At 42.2% G+C, this 20,733-nt stretch overlaps 1 protein-coding gene across 1 annotated transcript in view; it reads right to left on the reverse strand.

Moving 5' to 3' along the window:
• LOC146854315 (uncharacterized) overlaps positions 1-11,423 on the reverse strand; it is a 186,194-nt gene extending 174,771 nt beyond the window's left edge. The window contains exon 1 of the mRNA XM_085652115.1: positions 11,183-11,423. The gene's annotated coding sequence lies outside the window, so the exon portion shown is untranslated. The remainder of the gene's footprint in view (positions 1-11,182) is intronic.
• Between the last annotated feature and the right edge of the window lie 9,310 nt (positions 11,424-20,733).

Raw genomic sequence — 20,733 nt, forward strand, 5'->3', positions numbered from 1 at the left:
AGACGAGGAAACAAGGACACATGATGTATCCGCACTATCAGGAATAGAGCAAGTGGGAGGAGAAACCTCCTTTAAACCTGCATCAACCTTTTTACCACAGATGCCCAACGATAATATTGATATGTTTGTAGAGACTGTGTCTAAAGAACTTATGAAGCAAAGGACAAAACTAACGAATAAGAAATCGAACTTAACTAAGGGACAAATCCTGGCGATCGATAACATTAAGAACGATACCAGTATCATTGTGAAACCCTCGGATAAGGGGGGGAATATAGTGCTTCAAACTTATGAGGCATACAATGAGGAGGCATTACGACAATTGTCCAATTCTGTTTGTTATGAAAAAATCGATAAAAAAGTCTATTTAGAAAGCATAACAAAGTGTCATCAATTATTGAAGAAATGGTATGAACTAGGGTTGGTGGAGACTGAGGAGTATTTGTACCTAAGATGTTTGAACCCTATAACCCCTAGTTTCTATCATTTACCCAAAGTTCACAAAAACAGTATAAAGCCACCGGGGAGACCAATAGTGAGCTCGCAGGGCAGTCTTTTAGAGCACATGTCTGTGTATATTGACAATTTCTTGAATGGTTTTGTAAAAAACCTACGTAGCTATGTGAAAGATACGAAGGATTTTTTAAGTCATGTGGAAAAGATTAACTGGCATAGAGGTGACTGTATGCTAGTCATGGATATAGCCAGCCTATACACAAACATCTTGCATAGGGATGGCATCAAAGCCGTGAAGTCCTTTTTGGATACCCGCTCGGCGAAATTCACCAAGCACAATCAAATGCTGGTAGAATTTCTTACCTTCAGTCTTGAGAACAACATTTTCCTGTACCAGGATCAGCACTACAAACAACTAACAGGTACAGCCATGGGCACCTGCTTCGCCCCCAGCTACGCGAATCTTTTCGTGGGCTGGTGGGAGGAGCAGGTGGCCTGGCTGCCGACCAATGGGGAATGGACACAAAAAATAGTAGCCTGGTACAGGTATATAGACGACCTCTTTATAATGTGGAGAGGGTCACAAGAATCTGCTTTACAGTTCGTGAGATACTTAATGATAACCAATACAATCTACAATTCACAGCGGAGATTAGTTCAATTAGTGTGAACTTCTTGGATCTCGAAGTCTTTATTGATGCTGACAAGATTAACACACGTTTATTTCGTAAGACCACGGCTGGTAATTCAATTTTGCATTTTACCAGCAGCCATCCTTCCAAATTGATATCAAGCATCCCCTACGGGGAATTTTTGAGGATTAAAAGAAATTGTACCAATGAGGCTGACTTCTTAGCCTATGCAGAAGAAAGCATAGAGAGATTCAAAATCAGAGGTTACAATGAACAATCATTACGTGAATCCCTTGAGAAAGTGCAGCAGAAATCTAGGGATGAACTCCTCAAACCAAAAATAACTGTAGAGACTAAAGAACAGTTTAGGATGATTACAACCTTCTCTAATGGATCGGGAGAGCTAAGAACATTGCTGAAGAAAAATTGGAAACTACTGAGGAATGATCCAATTATTGGTATAGATATTCCGAGACAACCCATGCTCACATTTAGAAGAGCTAGGGCGTTCAGAGATACTTTAACCAAGAGCCACTTTGTACGCAAAGTCCCCAAACCATTTGGTGAGGCACCCCATGGTTTTTATCCATGTGGTAAGTGTAAATCTTGTAAAAATTCTAAAAAGGTCCTTACCTATGAGGCCATGGGAACCCATAATTGTAGATACATTAGAAAATTCTTGACTTGTAGCACTCCGTACACAGTATACTGCCTTGTGTGCCCATGCGGCTTGAGATATATTGGTAGTACTATTCACCAAACCAAAATCCGCATACTTGAGCACACAAGAGCAATAAAAAACCGAGATACAACATACCCCGTAGCCAGACACTTTCAAACGTACCACAATTGCAATAGCGATTTATTAACCTTTTTTGCAATAGACCAAGTGCCGGCTAATATAAGAGGAGGGGATAGGGTAGCTAGATTGAGGAGACTCGAATCAAGATATATTATAGATTTGGGTACCAAGACCCCCGGGGGACTCAACACTAATGAGGAACTTACCGTACATTTAGGGTAAGGGGTTCCCTATCTAATGTATACTGCATGAACTGTACTGTTCCAATGAACTGGTTGGAAACTTTTAATCTCTTATGGGTAGTAACAATACGAATAAATTGAGAAATCTATCCTAGTAGTTGACTATCCAAACTGTACTGCTCTTATGAATTGTTTGAACTATTTTATTGGTTGAAAATAACATGAATTTATTGGGAAATGTATTCTAGCAATTGATTATGAAAGTTTCTCTTCTTTCCTCCATTCTTTTCTTCTTTTTCTTCTTTATTTTCTTTTTTTCTTTCCTTTCCTGCATCAGTGTAGGATTGTGTACTCCCATGTGGTGATGAGGAGCTTGGGAGTCTTGGCCCATTCAGGGCGGTATTAATCTGTAAATTAATTTGCAAATTGTTTTGGAAATATAGGCAAGTATACGTAACATGGGTATTTACACTTGTTAAATGTATAAATGGGACATGATCCTGATTTCCCACTGTGTCGATATGGATCGTGGGAGGAATATCATAGATCTCATATATATGAATATTTAATGGTGGCCCATTATGGGCGAGATTTTTACATTAACATTCCTTGCCTATTATCTTAGACAATTTGCGTTTATTTAAACCAAGCTCTGTGTCTACCAGCAGTTGAGCACAACGAATGCGCATTTCATTTCGCTTTAGAAAAACCATTACAATATGGCGTTAGTGATTACAAGGACATGCTAGTCCTTTGTTTGTTGTTGTTGCACGGAAGTGGTGGCAATGTAATGTATTATAAATATGGCGGCTTCCGTGATGCCTGTAAACCATTGAGGAAGGCATACCCGAAACGCGTCTGGTTTTTTAGCGTTGTGAGTCACAATAAATCTTGACTCGACCCCGTGAGTGCTGTGTCTTTTCTTATAAGAAGGAGGACTGGAAGCGTGGATATTTGGCGGGCGCACCCCCCCGCCTAACAGCACCCGTTCGAGAGTGCGAGACACTGGTGCGAGTGCAGCGTGGATATATATATATATATCCAGCTCATAAAAATATTGCGCACTCACGAAGCATGTCAGTTAATTATTTTAATCTGAACAAACTCGTTTCGGCAAAAAATTCCAAATTTAATGTTCCTCAAAGGACTAATGACTTATGGTGGCATTTATCCTGCAATTGGGAATAACAAAGCTAGGAATACGAAGGCCACCATTTGGAATGTGACACTTTACATCATGTCATTATTGCGCTTATTATATTGGACACTCGAAGCGCTAATGTGCAGTTCTTTGCCGCTGTTTATTCTGTTGGAACTACCAATAGGAGGGAGATTGATGTATTTAAAATCAGATGTACTCAGCGTGCTGAATATTGTTGAGGAACATTGAGAAAGGCATATAACGCCGAAACACACTTGTTCTGATTAAAAGAATTAACTGACATGCCTCATGAGTGCTCCACAATTTTATGAGCTGGATAAATTACGTGAGTTCTACCCTCATGTGACGGCAGCACCAACTGTGAGTTCGGCACCTCCTGGTGGCTTTTGGAGCAGATATATATACACATATATATGTGTGTATATATACACATATGTATGTGTGTGTATATATATATATATATATATATATATATATATATATATATATATATATATATATATATATATATAGATATAGATAAGCTAAAGGCCTGTTACTTGAATCAGATGTTCTTTGCTGGCCTTTGGTTGCTGTGGAAAAGGAGGAACTAAACCTGTCTTGGGGGTACATTCTTGTGAAATTATAGAGTTAGAAATGTGGTTGTTGGATGGCTGGGGTACGAGCCTAGGCAGCCCTAGTCAAGCAGCGACCACAATCCTAGTCAGGGTAAGAGGCAGGCAAACTAAATTAGCCTGTGCTCACCTCACCCTCTGGTAGCTTGGAACAGAGCAGTCAAGCTTAAATTTAGAGGCAATGTGTAAAGTATTTGTGCAGCACTTAACAGTAAAACAGTGAAAACACCGAAAACACCAAACAAAAAGAATAAATTAAACAAGACCAATATGACAAAAATCCAATAAATAGAACTTGAGATATAGATTTTTTTAAGGTTGTAAGTAAAAATAACGCTAAAAAGCAAAAGCACTAAATTGGGATATCTGGTTGCGCCGGAACAGGACAATGTCAAATATTCAGGTTGACTGCGATGAAGCGCAGGCCAGATACAGGGACCCAGTTAGACCCGCTGAACAAAAATACCTTAATCCAAGGTTGCGGAGCGTTACATGAGTTCAGGTCGAGGATGCATCACACAGCTGTGGACTGGGTGGCACTATTTGGCAGAGCAGACTCACATATGGCACAGTCCAGATGCAGAAGCCAGGTGGTTGGAAGTGATTTATGTCCCTGAGACTTCAAATCAGGAGGACAGACATCTAGCCCTTAGAGTCATTTTGGGTTTCAGTGAGGCAGGCCCAGGCAGGAGGGCAACAGACCAGCAGGTCAGCACAGCGCAGCAGGAGTCCAGCAAAGCAGCAGTCCAGCAAAGTGGCAGTCCTTTCAGCAGCACAGCAGTTCTTTGACCTGGAACAGTCTTCACAGGTCCAGAGGTGTACTGAAGTGGTGGTGTCTGAGGTCGAGTACTTATACCCAATGGTGCTTTTTTAAGTGGGGGAGACTTCAAAGATATGCCTTTGAAGTGCACAGATGTCCACACTTCCTGCCACGGCTCCAGACTCATTACAAGGGGGAACGCAGTCCTTTGTGTGTGGACAGGTGTTAGACCTGGTATATTTTGGCATGTTTCGCCATCTTTTTGCTTCTGACCTTCTGGTTTTGCTGTTACTCTAGATATTGCGTTTGGTGTTTATGGGCACTTTAATACTACTGATCAGTACTAAAAAGCAAGTGTTCCTACAGTAAATTATGTTGATGGATTGGTGTTTCCATGATTGGGATATTTGATTTACTGGTAAGACCCTAGTGCAGTGCACTGTGTGTGCCCAGGGCCTGTAAATCAAATGCTACTAGTGGGCTTGCAGCACTGGTTGTGCCACCCACACAAGTAGGCTTTCAAAGACCTGCCACTGCAGTGTCTGCGCGCAGTTTTCACTGCCATATCCACCTAGCAAGTGCACCTACTTGCCAGGCCCAAACCTTCCCTATTCTTACGTGTTAGGCGACCCACAGGTAGGCCTAAGGTACCCCCATGGGCAGGGTGCAGTGAAAGGGACAGGTAGGACATGTACTGGTATGTGTGACATGGCCTGATAGTGAAGTACTGTCGATTTCGTTTCCACTATTGAAAGGCTATCTGTCCTATATGCTAACATAGGAGTTGCTTTGTAACATCTTACAAGCATAACTTTCCATTGAGACAAGATAGAGAAGTGGAATTTAGGCATCCCGACCTCAAATTAAAAATACATCTTTTAGTAAAGATTATTTTTTTGTTGTGTGTTTGAAAATGCCACTTTTAGAAAGGGGCATCTTCTTGCTTAACCATCATGTGTGCCTCTGCCATTTGTGTATTCACCGTCTGGGTTCAGAGTGACAGGAGCAGGGATGTGCATTCACACTAGACAGACACAAGGGGGGGGGGTGAGGAATTCCTTACCTTTCCTGGGTGACTCATAGCCATAGCTAGGTGGAATAGACCTGGCTGTATTTGAAGTAGTGGGAGGAGTTGTCACTTGCACCTGAATGAACTGTGTTCGCATCATTAGTAACATTGGCCTCCATTTCTGCAAATGTGCCCATGATTTATCCCACCAAGAGGTATCAATTCAGGAATTACGCTCTTCACAGCCTCCGACAGCTTGTATTTTGACCGCCTTTTCAGGGGAAACCTTAACCACATCCCTTCTGCTCCACCAAACCTCTGTCATTAATCAGCACAGAGCCGTTAGACAACTTTTCAATACATACCGGCTCAGAAATTGTTGATTCACCTTTCCTGACCCTGGTGGGCTGCTTAATTAAAAAAACAATTACCCACAGTCAATATCAGATCCTTACCACTGAGTTTCTGTCAAAATTCTCTTTCACATGACTATGCAATGCTTCAACTCTAGCAGCCACACGTGGCAAGCACTGAGCATTTGGTACTTTTCTTTTGCTTACTTCTCTCACCCAATCGTGACACACCGATGACCTCGAAAACCTTTTGCATAGCATCATGAATGGAGACACCCCAGTTGTGCTGTGTGGCGTTAAAAGGTATGGCCAAATGTTTTTTCAGAAAGGTCTCAAAACCTATAGCCATGTGCACACCTTCTTTTAAAAAATACTCATGCGTTCTACCAGATAATTTGAACAAGGTGAATAGAGAGCAACCTTGAGGTCTGTAATATGAAAGTTGTTTAATACGTGCTGAAGCAAAATGAGTGCTATTATCTGTAAGAATTTCTTTATGTGCTCCTTCAACATCAAAAATGTTTTCCAAGAATTTAACAAAAGAATGGGTATAAATACTAAAGTAGAATTAATCCACCAGTGCGATCATATACATTTTGTTTCTAGGCAAAAGGTCAAACAGACCAGCAAAGTCAAGTGCTATGTTCTACTAAGCTTCTTCTGTTAACGGAACCAAGTGTATTGGAGATTCATGAACTTTCCAATGTTTATCAGACACTAAACAGTGGTACAGGCATCAACAAATTTGGAAACCTGAATCTCCATGGCCGGCCACCACTAAAATTGCTTGAGATTTTTACAGGTGCTACTAACCCCTAAACGTCCACTGTGTGCTTCCTTGATGAGAACATTCCTAACAGCAGATGTGGGAATACAAACATAATTGCGTAATAAGAACCCTTCAATCACACATAGTTCTTCTGAAACCTGAACAAAAGTCCTAAATGAGACTTCAATATTTCTCTCCTTGGGTCATCCATCTTTCATAAACCTGAATATAGATTGTAACATGGGATCTTGTTGGGAAGCCTCCAAACCCTTGCTTGTGCATGATTGTGCCTTTGTCTCCAAGTATGTCTTTCACCAGAGCAACTACAAATGGATTCTCTCTAGTAGTGATCACACCCTTATCCACAACAAGTAACATTGACAGTCAATCAGCTCTGTTGTTTTTCCCTACAGGTACATATTTAACAGTAAATTTGAATTCTTGTAGTTTGGATAGCAACCTGACCAACCGTGAGGAAGCTTTACCTGACCTGACCCATTACCATTAAGCAGGTGTAGTAAGGTTATGTAATCAGTGAAAAGATCAAAGTTAGTGCCCAAAATTGATGTCTTAAATCTCTCCACTGCCCAACAGAAGCCCAATGGCTCCCGCTTGATAGTGCTGCAATTAGATTCAGCATCATTGAGTTTGCGAGAAGCAATAGTGTGCTCCTTATCATAGGAAAACAGTGAGAAAACAGCCACTAGACCAATCTATCTGGCATCTAATGAAAACGGCACATTTTCTGCCAGCAGAAAACGGCGAGAATGCTGGAGCTGATATAATGAGATTTTTGACCTTCTGAAAGGCTTTCTGAACAGAATCAGACCAGATATACATCACTCCTTTTTTAAGCAAGTTCCTTTAATGGTTGTACTATAAAAGCATAGACTTGCACAAAACGTGAATAGTATTCACTAAGCCCAAGAAAAGAGTAAAGAGTATCCTTGTCTCTTGGCAGTTGAGCAACTTCAATGGATTTGACCAAAGAGTACTTGGTAGAGATTCCACTGGCACTAATAGATTGGCATAAATAGTCAATATTATGGGCCAAAAACGTGCATTTATAAGTGAAAAGAGTGATACCATACTCTTTAAATTTGTTTAAAACTGTTTCAAGAATAACATTGAATCTTGTAAAGACTTAGAATATCATCTTGGAATGCCTGCAACCCAACCACACCCTCCAGGATTGTGTCCATAAAACTCTGAAAACACTTGCAGCAGTTGCAAAATCAAACGGAAGTCTGCAAAACTTATATGCTCCAAACAGCATTACAAATGTTGTTAAATCTTGCGAAGTCGCATCTACTGGTATTTAGTGATATGCAGACTTGAGATCCAACACTGTAAAGAATTTCGATTCACCAATATTAGCTAATAAATCCTGTTTTTTTGGAAGAGGATGGCAATCAACTAATATATTCCTGTTAAGACTGCAAAGATCTGCACACAAACAAATTTCTCCATCTTTTTTATGTACAATCACGATGGGACTGATCCATTCAGATTATTCAGTGGCTTTAATAATGCCATCTTTGACTAACGTCTCTAATAGATTTTTTTGCTCTGATCTTATGCTAAGGAGAACAGGTCTAGCTTTGTGGGTAACAGGGATGGCATTTTTCACGAGATTGATCTTGTGAACATATTTGTTAATTAAACCAATCTGTCTTTGAAAATATGGAAATTCTCTTCACAATATCATCAAGGTTAACTTTGTCGATATTAACTAGCAATGTGGGTATATCAGCTAATATGACAGGTGGATCAGCACCTGGAGCTAACATGAGACCTAATTTGGCAAGATCTTGCCAAACTACAATTTTTCTCCCCTTAACTGCCACATACATCTTTGTTATCGTTTTTCTACCAAGGAACGTAACACCATCTATAAACAATCTAACTATATCAATGCCTTGAGATGTATATCAGGAGATTTCAGATCATTATCAGACTCCCAACGTTCATTAAACAAGGTATATGAGAAAATCATAATAGGTGCACCTGAATCCTACCTCATGAAAAGGGATAATACACAACCTAACGTGACTTGGCATACAGGATTTTTCACTTTGTCAGTGGAAATCAAATAAACCTACAGGATCAAAATCAAGTTGGATAAATCCACAGTGCTCTCACACTCATTCAGTTCAATTTTGTGTACCTTCACCTGGGTTTTACTGGACTTGCAAAAACTGTGGACATGACAAAATTTTTTACATGTTGTGCAGCGATTACCTAGAGCATGACAATGTGAATTGTGGCTTAGATACGATTTAGACCCCCACCTGAAACAGAAAAGGTTATTACGTTGTAATGCTTTAAAATGTGTGTCCTTAATAACAATGGCATAGTGTTCACCATTTCCTAATGAATTAACAAACAGAAAAAGAACGATTGGAGTTCTAACAAGACATAAAATGACCCGAAACTATTGACCATTCACTGCTTTTAGCCAGGTCAATAACTTCTGACAATGAGGAGTCTCTGTAATTGAATAGATGTTCTTGTATTTTCTTCGTAAACTCAGCTATAAACAAGTTGATCTCTTATGTAAATGTCAATTGATGCTCCAAATTTGCCTGTTGATGCTAAGCACCTCAATGCTGACATGAATTCTTCCAAACTTTCATCAGCAGTTTATTTTCTCTTAAAAAGGTGAAATCTCTTTAAAAGAATACTATGTTCTTCCACAAACTTGTTCCTAAGCCTTGTTGTAGCTTCAGAGTATTCGTTCGAATGCCCAGATTGAAAACCAGGAGAAATGGCTTGAGGCAAGTTATCAAAAATGGCCTGGTTTCGTGGCCTATATGCCTGAATAAAATTGCTACTTTACATTTAGGATCAAATTTGTCAGTGTCAATTGCAACTAAATAGTTTTCAGAATATCTTAACCAAGTAATCTATTTAATTGCTGGCTTGCCAGGATTCTAAAGAAATGGTGAAAGCTGAGCAAAACTGCTAATTGCCATGGTTGTAGAAATCAGAACCAATTTATTTGAACAGGATCGAAAAATATCATGTAATGAATGGAACTGTTACCAAAAGTTGCAATACCAAACATTCATAGGTGAGAATAGGTTGTTTAAAGTGTGCAGGTTTACACGTACAACCAGCATTAAAGCCCAGAAAACAAATGGGGAATGTTCACAGCAATGAATTTATATGGAAATGTTTCTCTATTAAATATGGCCACTGCAGAAATAAAGTTGCATCTCAATTCAGACAAAAAGAATTGTGAAACTGTTCACACAAAACTTCCCAATCCAAAATGGCCACAGAGCTTGTCGTGCACGATGATGTAACCACAACCACAACCTGGATTCCTCTGAAATCTCTTCCCAATTTAGTATGGCCGCTAGTGTGAGACCAGCGTGAAGAGTGCTGTCTAGACTCGTGCGCAGGCTCAAGCGAAAGCACGCTCCAGGGGGTGGCGCGCTGCGCGGTACAGGGTAAAGATGTGCAACACCACCTTGGTACTGTGCGGAGCAAAGAGTTGCCGCCACTCACCCATTTAGGCTTAAGCCAAAAAGCCTTGATCGCCAACGGCAGGATGTCAGCAGTAAACACACCCACCATGAGCTGAATCATTTGAAGGTTCGGTAATGGGTAAAATGAGGCCGGTGTAGGCTCCAGAAGCTTGTCGCCAAATGTTGCAAGAACTACTAGACTCTCAGGTAAGTTGTAGTTCATTTAATTAAAATTTACAATTCAGGAACGGAGTCCACGTCCGGCCTGCCTCCAGTGTGAACAGCCATCTAAGGACTCATTCTACACCCAACCTCTCGCGGAGGCAGCACGTGGCATGGAACTCAAAATAAACAATAACAACTTACATAAAAGGGCTTTACAGAATAGCTGAGCCCAATCTCAGCTGAAATAATACATCGTAGGGAAATACAACATCAACATGTCCCTGCAAATATAAGAGTGGCACAACACTCTTGTATCAGCAAGACCTATTGGCTTTGTCAATTCTTGTTAGTCAAAGATCACTCAGCACAGATCAGGACCATGCAACGGATTGCATAAACATGTGCTATTAATTCAATGGCAAACTCTGAGCTGCACAGCTCACGCTGGAGAGCGTGCATAAGTCGCACAACGAAAAACTGTTCAAATTACGACCCCCGATTCTGATTTGCAACTGGAGCCTGGCCTGCCTTTTGAGGGGAACCGCTCACACACAGTGTTGTGGAGGTCCGTCTCTGGAACCCTCTGCTGCCATTTCAAAGAGCACCCGCACTCAGTCGGGAAGGGAGCAAAACACTCTGCTTCACCGCTAGGTGGGGTCTAACTGGCATGTCTCTCTAGGACCCATCCTTTTCCAGTGTGCACGAAGCAAACGTTCACCCTCATCTGCATGCCACCTTCCCAACTCCGCCCGGTCTCTAACAAAGATTTAAGATATCGACAGACGGTTATGAATATTGAACTTACCGGTCTCAGAGTCGCAGTGCAACAGCTCAGCTGGGAAAATAAAGCCTGCCGCGGCCGATCGGCATGGGTCGCTGAGAAGTTTCTTGAAGTCCGCTCGGCTGTCCTTCCGTGCAGTAGATCGGGCGTCCGATAAAGCTACAAAGCGACGCTGTGAGAGGGGCTATGTGGCGTGTGTCACGCAGTGATAGCTGCGCGAGCGTGCACTGCCCGTGCCTCCTGCTCCCACTGTGACTCACGCCGGCTTGAGGGAGACAAGTCAAACAGAGGGCTGGGCGGCAGCAGCACCTGTCGTGTTAGGAGGCAGTTCCCGATTACCTATAAATCCCTCCTCCTCGACCCAGTCATCACTAATGAGGTATTCCACTTGACAGGAAACAAAACAGGAAACGGTTTTAGGCTTCACCCACCCTCCTGCCAGGGGCTATAAGCATGGGCGTCTGCAGAAATGTTTCCAGGGGGGCGCAAAATTTTAACTTCATCACCATCCTCCGACATGATTGAGCACAAGGATTAAATACATTTTTTAAAAATCTAATAAGGCAAAGAGCTTAAATAAACAAAGAAACCCATAGGGAGCAAGAGAAAAATCTTGTGAGGTGCCACAGCAGACGACCTGGCAACTACAATGAAACAGAGGGAAAAACTAAAAATGGCCGGAAAAAAACAAAAAAATTCTAAATCAGGTTGTTGTGGTTCTATAGAGATAAACATCCTCAAACCTTTCAATGATGATACAGTGGACAATTGTGTCAAATTCAAGAGCTAGTAGGATCAGCCTCGCTAAGCCACATTGTCTCAAACAATATTAATGAAGCAACTCATTAAGTATCAAAGCCATGACTGATTCCATCTATCTACTTGGACAGAAACTCAGAGGAGTGTCCAGAGCATTGGATTTTTCAAGATGGCGGTAAGTTGTTCAGACATTATTTGCTTTGTCTATTTTTTCCAAAGTGGGTACCAGCACCATGAGATCAGAGATATAAACATTTGGAACATCCAAACCATCTTTTGAAGGCAGAGGGCTAACAACACTGGATTTCCAAACTTTGGGGACAAGTCCAGCTGTGAACAATGCATTGATAATATTGGCAATTTCCTAGATACTGGCAGTAGAAGTTCCTTGTAATATTCTGACACAGCACGATTCATTAGGAAAGCCAGGTTTTAACATGGACAGAAGAATGCCTACCTCCTCTTTAGAGTCTGTGGAAAAGCAAGAGAGGGAGATCTCAGTGCAGAAGTAAAGGCCGGGTGCAGGAAAACTGAAACAAGGAAAGCAGAGGACTGATAAATGGGTAGGTTTTAGGTGTACTTTGCAAGTCATTGAACATGGAAGTGGCAGGGCTACATGTCCTCCAATGCACACCTCTTTAGAACAGAGGCAGAGACCAAAAGGCAAAAAATAGGGATGGACAGAATGGAGTTCATGGGTTTGGTGAGATGGAGTTCTGAGAGACTTGAGAGTTACATTCAGCTGGGAGTAGGGGGGCAAGAAAATGGAGGACGAGCTTGATACCGTATTTTACGTTTTTCTTGAGCCTTGCCCATTCTAGGGAAGAAACCGTGTTTTGAGGTCACTTAATAAAAAGGTGATGTGGTGAAAGTAAAAAAGTACTGTAGATGGAGCAGGGGAGGAGGGGGGGGGTTATGAGGTAGCCCCAGCTCTTTCTGGTGTTGCAAATCAAGGACACAGATACCCAGGGCTAACAGATACATTTAGGAGAAAAGTAATCTGCTAAAGAGGCAGGGCTGGAAGCAATAAATCATGCTGGGGATTGATGAGGGATGAAGAAAAGGTGGAGATCGACGAATACCGTTGCTTCTAGTTTTAACAAAAAGGGGGTGGGGTAGCCAGTCAAGTGAACATTCTACCTCTTAATTTGTCTTGAGTGTCCGGGTCAGACATAATCCCTGGAATCACTGAGATATGGCAGTGCTGGCCTGACACCGGTAAGTTTGAGAAAGGACTAAAAGATCAGTGTGAAGAAGGTGTCCGGTAGGCCTAAGAGGAGACCAATATGCCAATGCAAAGTGGACAGGGTCTAGAACCCAAAGAACTAGGTAAAGTGGTGTGGTGAGAGAGATAGCTGAGAGTCACATCCAGGCTAGGTTATTGCATAGTAGAAGGAAATGGTATGATGTATTAGTTTTTGCTGTTGACCGTTCGATTAATTCATAACCTAAAGGGGTAGGGAATTATTTTTGTTTTTTCTTGTCTCAATAATAACACAAACTTTATTCAACTTTAAAGTTTGTCTGTGCTGATTTCATTGCTCCTTTTCGTTCTTCAATGACAAGCCAATTAGTTTGATCCCAAAGAGATACTTCTCCAGGTGCTAACCCAAGATAAGTGGCTTCAAATATGCACACCCCATGTTGACACCATTGCATACACACACACATACGTAGTCTCCACACCCATTCCTGCCTAAAGAGCTGCACTTCACACCGACAAGGCCCCTATGGAGCTGCAGGTTACATTTTGTTAAAAATAGTGACACCTCACACAGATCCGGAAGCATAGCGCTTTGCAGACACTTCTTAAAAAGAACTGCATCTCTCAAATACACCAAGGAAGACTTCTTCCTTTATGAGACACTGCCCGTTGGTGCTACATATGTAAGGCGATAAGATGCCTGCAAGTTACGGGGAGAATATCTTTTCCAGGCCTAGGCTTTGCTTTTACATTATTAGCTAGTGTGTTTGACCAATTGGTTGAACTAAAATTAACCTAGACTACAGCTCCCAGAATGCACTGGTATGACAAATCAAAACTGGAAAAGTTGTGTCCTGGTGAGAGTCATCTGGTCACCCTGTACATATGACTGACCCTGCCCCGAAAAATGTATATTTGCAGACAGTGCCCAACCACCACAACGTCACCAAAGCTCTGCATTTCACGCAAACAAAGACCCACATAAAGGGTGAGCCTCACACCAATACTTATTTCTTCCAAACAACATTAATATCGCCCCCCGGTAAAATAACAATGCCTCAACATGGAGTACTTAATACCAGCACAGTACTCCCAGAGACGTAGCCAACACAAGTGGGTTTAGCTGCAACTCCCCGAAAAGGCGCTCCTCAGTAATAATCCCCAAAGCACACACAGAAAAGAGCGACATGTTAGGGTATGTGGTGGATGTGTTGTGCAGCTAATATTATGACTGAAGTGTAAGCCAGGTAAAATATAGATGTAGGTTTCAGCCCCAAAAGTTCAAGAAGGGCTGAGACACGCAACCACTTGCAGTGAAATGGCAGCAAAACATGCAATATTGCAACAGATTATAGCCGGACCAACCGATGGGGCCCGTTCATAAAATATTAGATGGAGAGTATGAAAGCTGAAGCAGGCCCCACTTGAACGGACAGGAGTTTTTAAAATAACCTTTATATTTGTCTGCATGTGAGGTATGGTGTCTGATTAAAAAAAGCAACTAGTTAAAAAAGAGCTGTACTGCTCAAGCACTTTCAACTTCTGACAGGCAGCTGAAAGTTTGACAACCATATCTCAGCCCTTACTGGTCTTAGCCGGCTCCATTCGAATATCAAAATTAAATTAAATTAAATTCCAAAGCTCAGCACACAGCCTCACACTCATCCAAGGGTTAATGAAGCTACTCAGTGCTGATTGATTCTGGAAGTTTCCATGTTCGGACCATGCAAGCATGATCCGTATTTTTCAGGCGCTGTGAAACAGTTTAACTCCCTGCCTTCAAATGTTTGCACTCGCACCACGCACTTCACAATCTAAGCAGGGAAAAGCAGAGAAACTGGTGGCCCGGCCTACTTACTATAAAGTTGTGACACGTACATGGATCAATGCTGCTAAAGGATAAATTAAAATGCATATTGGTATTCTAGCAGCAGGGAGCTTTCAGCGTTGATAGTAAGTACTCTGTATGTTGTGTGTTTTATGTGTGTGTGTTATAAATGTTTCACTAACGTTATGTTTAGTAGTGTTTTTATTTAGGCTAAAATAGGTTGAATTGAAAGTGAGGTGGAGCGCTAGTGACTCAGAGGATATGATGACCCTTCGGAGATGAGGGTGATGGAGCTCGGGGTGGGGTTCGTCCCAGATGCAGGTAGGGTGACCAACAGGCATGGGTGCAAATTCAGGACAGTGAGTGTAAAAATTCAGGACAAAGGCTCAAAATTCAGGAAAAAAAATTCAGGACAGCCGGTCAAAATTCAGGACAAAAATGTGATACAAAAGGCACGTAGACACATCAGAGGAAGTCGCGCAACAGTATATAAGTAAGTAAATAGAAGACCAATGTAAGTACAAGTTAAAATAAGTTTGTTGGGTTAAGACAATCACGTTTTTTTGGTATGCGTGCAGCTTTGAGCAACTGTGCTGGTCTTTTTGTGCTATTCCATATCATCACAATCTATTTATGTGGTTACTGCTCTGGGTTGTCCAGTCTAATGTTTTGTTTACAGTTTATGGTTCTGAGCAGGCATGTTTGGTGACAAAAGTGGTCAGGAAGATTTGCTCAGATGGACTTGGTTACCAGCATCTCATATATGAGTGCCATAAAGCGGCATGCATAGGATGTAGTTAACTGGGACCTGCAGTGCTGGACTAGAGGGCAGTCCTCCTGTGGAAATGTGGATTTTCCTGATCAGTTATGTCCCCTATCTTGGACCCCAACGGTTCTATATGCATGTTACAAGTACATGTATGTTCCCTCCAGTTCCAGTTTCTAAGACGCAAACATATGTGTGTCTACCGTCGACATGTTCTCTGTCAGATCCGCCATCAATGGGCTGGATATTCGATTCCTAAGCATGAAAGGCCACCGACTTTATATGGCTAAGTTACTCCATTTTTACAGTTCAGGCAAGTAGGCCCGATTCTGTCCTCAAAGCCTTTCCCTGCTCTCTGTCTCTGACAGCTTCAGCTTGAGCTCGCATCTGTATCCATGAACTTTGTCCTACTCCCTGTGCAGCTAACGGTGCCTGCCTCGGCCAGTTTTCGCCTGCCTGCCAAGAAGCTGTATTTCACCTTCGAATTATCTATTTTGCTCTTCAGCCGATGCATTCCTGTCTAGTGATTTAGGTAAACATTTCCTTTAGCTCACAAGCAAAGGACTCAGCCTTTCCGTCCTCCTGCAAGTGATTCATAGCCCTGCTGCCATGGAAAGTTTTCTGCCCCTCGCATCTCATATAGATACTTAGACGCTTGTACACGTACACACAGTTAGTATAGAATAGATTCTGTCCGAGAGTCCTTCCCTGTGGATAACATAGTTCTCTAAACATAGGATGGTAGATATGATTTGGGATTAGGTTGACTTGACCCCCCAGACTTCTCGTCTCCACATGTAGAGCTAAATGTCAAGTCCCCTTCACCCCCTAGTTGCACGTCAATCACACGTCATGCTGCTGCGCACGCATCTATGCCAAGTATTATCTTATAGATCCACCTATGTCTGATAATCCTAACCAATCATGTTTCTTTTATTCCTTATTACGCCTAGTTTCGATTACGTACCTGTCATGTCACTTTTCTTATCAAATGTTACGCCTTCTACATTCGTTTCATTGTAATGTACTTATTATAAAAATACATGTCTGTCAATAAAGTATTGTACTTCACTTCCTGAACCCTCGTGGTGACGGAACCTGAAGGCCGCGACTCGAGTCGGCCATTTTGAATGGAATAAAGCCCATTTAGAAAACCTCTTATACCACGGATTCTGCCTCTTGTTATTTTGAGCTATTTTACTTTATTTTAAGATTCCGTATGAAATTCAGTCCGGTATTTTATTTACCACATAATGGCGCCCGAATAGGGACACTTTCTCATCTCACGCGCCGGCGGTGCGTTGCAGGCCCGGTCTCCTGCCACAGCTGGACGGACCATAAACGCGTACCAGCAGGATTTCCTGTAAGCTCCCTCCGGTCAAGCGGGGGCGACTGAGGCTGCGATCAACCCAGACGAGGCGGTGAGAAGTGCGAAGTATCCCGACCAGAGCCTAGCTGAGAGAGCAAGATCCGAGGTATACAGAGGCCCACCAGGTTTTCAAAGTCCCGATGTCCAGAGGGTCCGATGTCCGCAGTCGTCGAGTCCAGTCCATTCTCTGAGGCCTTCCGTTTCAAGGAGCTACTCGGTGAGTACCATCGCCGGGGAGGCGTGTTGACGCGCACATAGGTTGTGCCGGTCAAGACGGATTTGGGTACACAAATCCGGTCTGCACTGTTTAGCAGTGTATATGTACTGTTTAGCAGTATATCAAGTATTCCGAAGTATTCAGTTATTGTCAAGAATTCAGCGTGGTGATTAGTTAGGCAGACTGTCATCATTGTCGGTCGTTGTTAAAATGTTTAATGTTTAATGTTTAAAGTGTTCAAATATTGTGGTATGAATGAGTGTTCATTGTTCACTGTTCATTATTGTGTTTTTCGTATTAAGTGAGTTCAAGAGTAAGTATCAGATCAGTTGTCAATATGCCGCTCTTCTCGAAGTTAAGACAGATTACTACCAGAAAAGGGGTGCTTGAAGAAGCAGTTCCTATTCCTCCTAGGGACACTCCAGGGCATTTTATGTACCATAAGCATGGCTTAGATGCCATATTGTTTCTTGATCTATGGGTAGATTATACCAAGGGATTACCGGAAAGTCAAAGGTGGCCCGCAGCGGGAACCTGGGATGCAGAGTGCATCATGAAAGTGGAGGAAGAGTTATGGAAAAGAAAGGTCAGACAGTCACAGAAAGACGCTGTTGAGTTATGGCGTAAAGAATCTCATAGACGAACAGAAAAAGCACGTAGACAAGAAGAGAGGAGTAAAGAAAGTTCAAATAAAGTTCAAGAAAATCTCTTAATTGAGGAAGGTATCCGAGTGAAATCAGAACAAGTAAATAGACAAAGAAATGCTCTTATGAATGGTATGTATCCCCTTCTAGCCGAAGGACTACCTAAGGCTGCTCCAGAGATGCCAAAAGACTTGCCACCCCCATTATTTCCAATTAAGGTACATCCAAAAGGGCATCCCAGAACCGCAGAAGATGTTTTTCTTTCCTCATATCTAGACGACGCAGCTCCCGAGTATGCTAACGCCACACCACATAGACCGTCTGGCGGAGGGGTTCAACGTCAGGATCAGGTATCTGTCCCCGTGCAACAGCAAGTCCCGACACAAGCTTCGGCAAGCACATCTGTTTCCGCATCTGTCTCCGCAGTCGACTCTACAGAGGTATCTATGGATAGACAAAATCCTTTACGAGAGGTGCACCCAATAAAAGGCGAAGACAATGAGTTTCACCGTGTATTTGTTTACACACCCATATCAAAAATGGAATTATTAGAAATGAAGAAAGTAGTACCTAGTCATGACAAAGACCCAGCGGGTTTCCACCGAGAAATTAAAGACATGTTACTGATGGGAGAGTACACCTTTCCTGATATTATGACGATATTAAAGGTGCTTTTGCCTGCTGGAATTTATGAAAAACTAAAAGAAAAAGAGTGGGAAGTGGGAGACCAAAAGATAGACTGGACAGCATTAGCAGAGGAAGAAAGGGGCCGAACTGCAGGTTCAGGGCTCGGGGATAAAGTTAAACTGTTACCAGGTTTACTAGTACAGGTACTGCCACGTTTATTAACTACAAAAAAGGAAGATTGGGGTGCAATCACAGCTTGCAAACAAAAGCAAGATGAAGACACAAGCGATTATTATGCTCGATTTGAAAAATGTTTTGGTATAAATAGTGGTATAAAAGCAAGTAGTGACTCATATCCACATTTATTTGTGACAAAATTAGTGGAAAATGCATTGCCTCCAGTAAAGAATAGAATATTGAAATTCGAGAGTACCTGGCAAAGTAACACTCCGTCGCAAATGCTACAAATGTTACAGTATCATCACAATAGAATTAGGGATGAACAAGAACACGAGCATAGACGCATGAAGGATACAAAAATGAAAATGCTAGTTTCTCAGACAGTACCAGCAGATGGTCACAAAAAGGGTGTGACACATTCTGGTGATTCTGCAGTTCCTGTAAAAGGAACCTGCAATTACTGTAAACAACTAGGCCATTATGTACACGATTGTCCAGTCCTGAAACGTAATATAGCTACAGGTATTGCAAAGGAGAGACCACGATTAGTTAGACAAGATCAGAATGAACAAGGAGCTATGCAGCATGGACAGTCCATGCCAGTTCAGCAACAGTCCATGCCAGCCTCACAGCAACCCATACAGTTTGTGCCAGCTGCACCACCGTTGCCTGCTACTGCCACACAAACCACAACACGACAAATGTATCAGACTGCACAGTATGAATACCCTGAGTATCAGCGTTACGCATGAACCAGCCTAGAGAGGGAAGTTGACTTACCGCTTATCGAGATTCCTGTAGATCAAGAAGGACCTTATGTACATAGTGAATTATTAGGTCAAGATAGAAAATTCTTACTCGATACAGGGGCAAGTCGAACAACCATAAAACGTAGTGAAGTTCCAGGGGCACCCCTCTCAGGCTCTCAAAATGTTTCCCTTGGTTTTTCAGGAAAACCTATTGTTAATGAAGTATCACAGCCTCTACCACTTACGATAGGACCTTTGACACGAACTACAGATTTATTGCTTACTAAATCATGCCCAGAAAATCTGTTAGGAATTAAAACTCTGAAAGCACTAGGAGCCATAATATGTTGTTCTCCGGAAGGAGTAAGGTTGTTTTTGCGTGATTTTAAAGGTCACTATGTGTCTAGAGACATGGATCCCCGACTACAGACTTTACCAGTACATCTATGGGCACAAGGCCCTGCGGATGTTGGCTGCATGAACATTACACCCTATCGAGTCACACTGAAAGCAGGAGTGGTACTACCACGAATGCGACAATACAAGTTACCGCATGATGCTGTAGTGGCTTTGCTGAAAATCATTGATGAGCTGATTGCCCAGGGAGTAGTTGTAGAAACAGACTCCAATGTATGTAATTCACCGATAATTCCGATTCTTAAACGAACTGATCCTACTGCCCCACCAGTGTACCGATTGGTTATTGATTTGCGTGAACTAAACAAGTGCATTGTACCACAATTCCCTGTGGTCCCTGATATATCATCATTGTTGACAGCAATTGATTCCGAAGCAACATTCTTTACTGTAATTGATCTCAAGAATGCCTTTTTCAGCGTCCCAATAGATCCGGAAAGCCAATATTTGTTCGGATTCAGTTTAAATGGGCGCAGCTTTAAATTCTCACGCGCTCCCCAAGGATTCACAGAAAGCCCCAGCATCTACAGCCAAGCACTGAAACGAGAACTTGACAGTATCCACATGCCAGTCAATACAGCACTGCTTCAATATGTCGATGATCTGCTGATCACCGCGAGAAGCGAGCCAGAATGTGAAAAAGCTTCTCTGACAGTTTTACATTTTCTAGCCGACAAGGGGCACAAGGTGTCTCCTTCTAAGCTGCAATTCTGTGTCCAGCGAGTTATTTATCTTGGTCACTCGCTGTCCAAGGAGGGAAGGCAGCTTACACCAGATCGCATCCAGTTAATTGCTAACATGTCAATACCCCAGAC

Source organism: Triturus cristatus, chromosome 4_1, assembly GCF_964204655.1.
Source record: "Triturus cristatus chromosome 4_1, aTriCri1.1, whole genome shotgun sequence".
Lineage (NCBI taxonomy): Eukaryota > Metazoa > Chordata > Amphibia > Caudata > Salamandridae > Triturus > Triturus cristatus.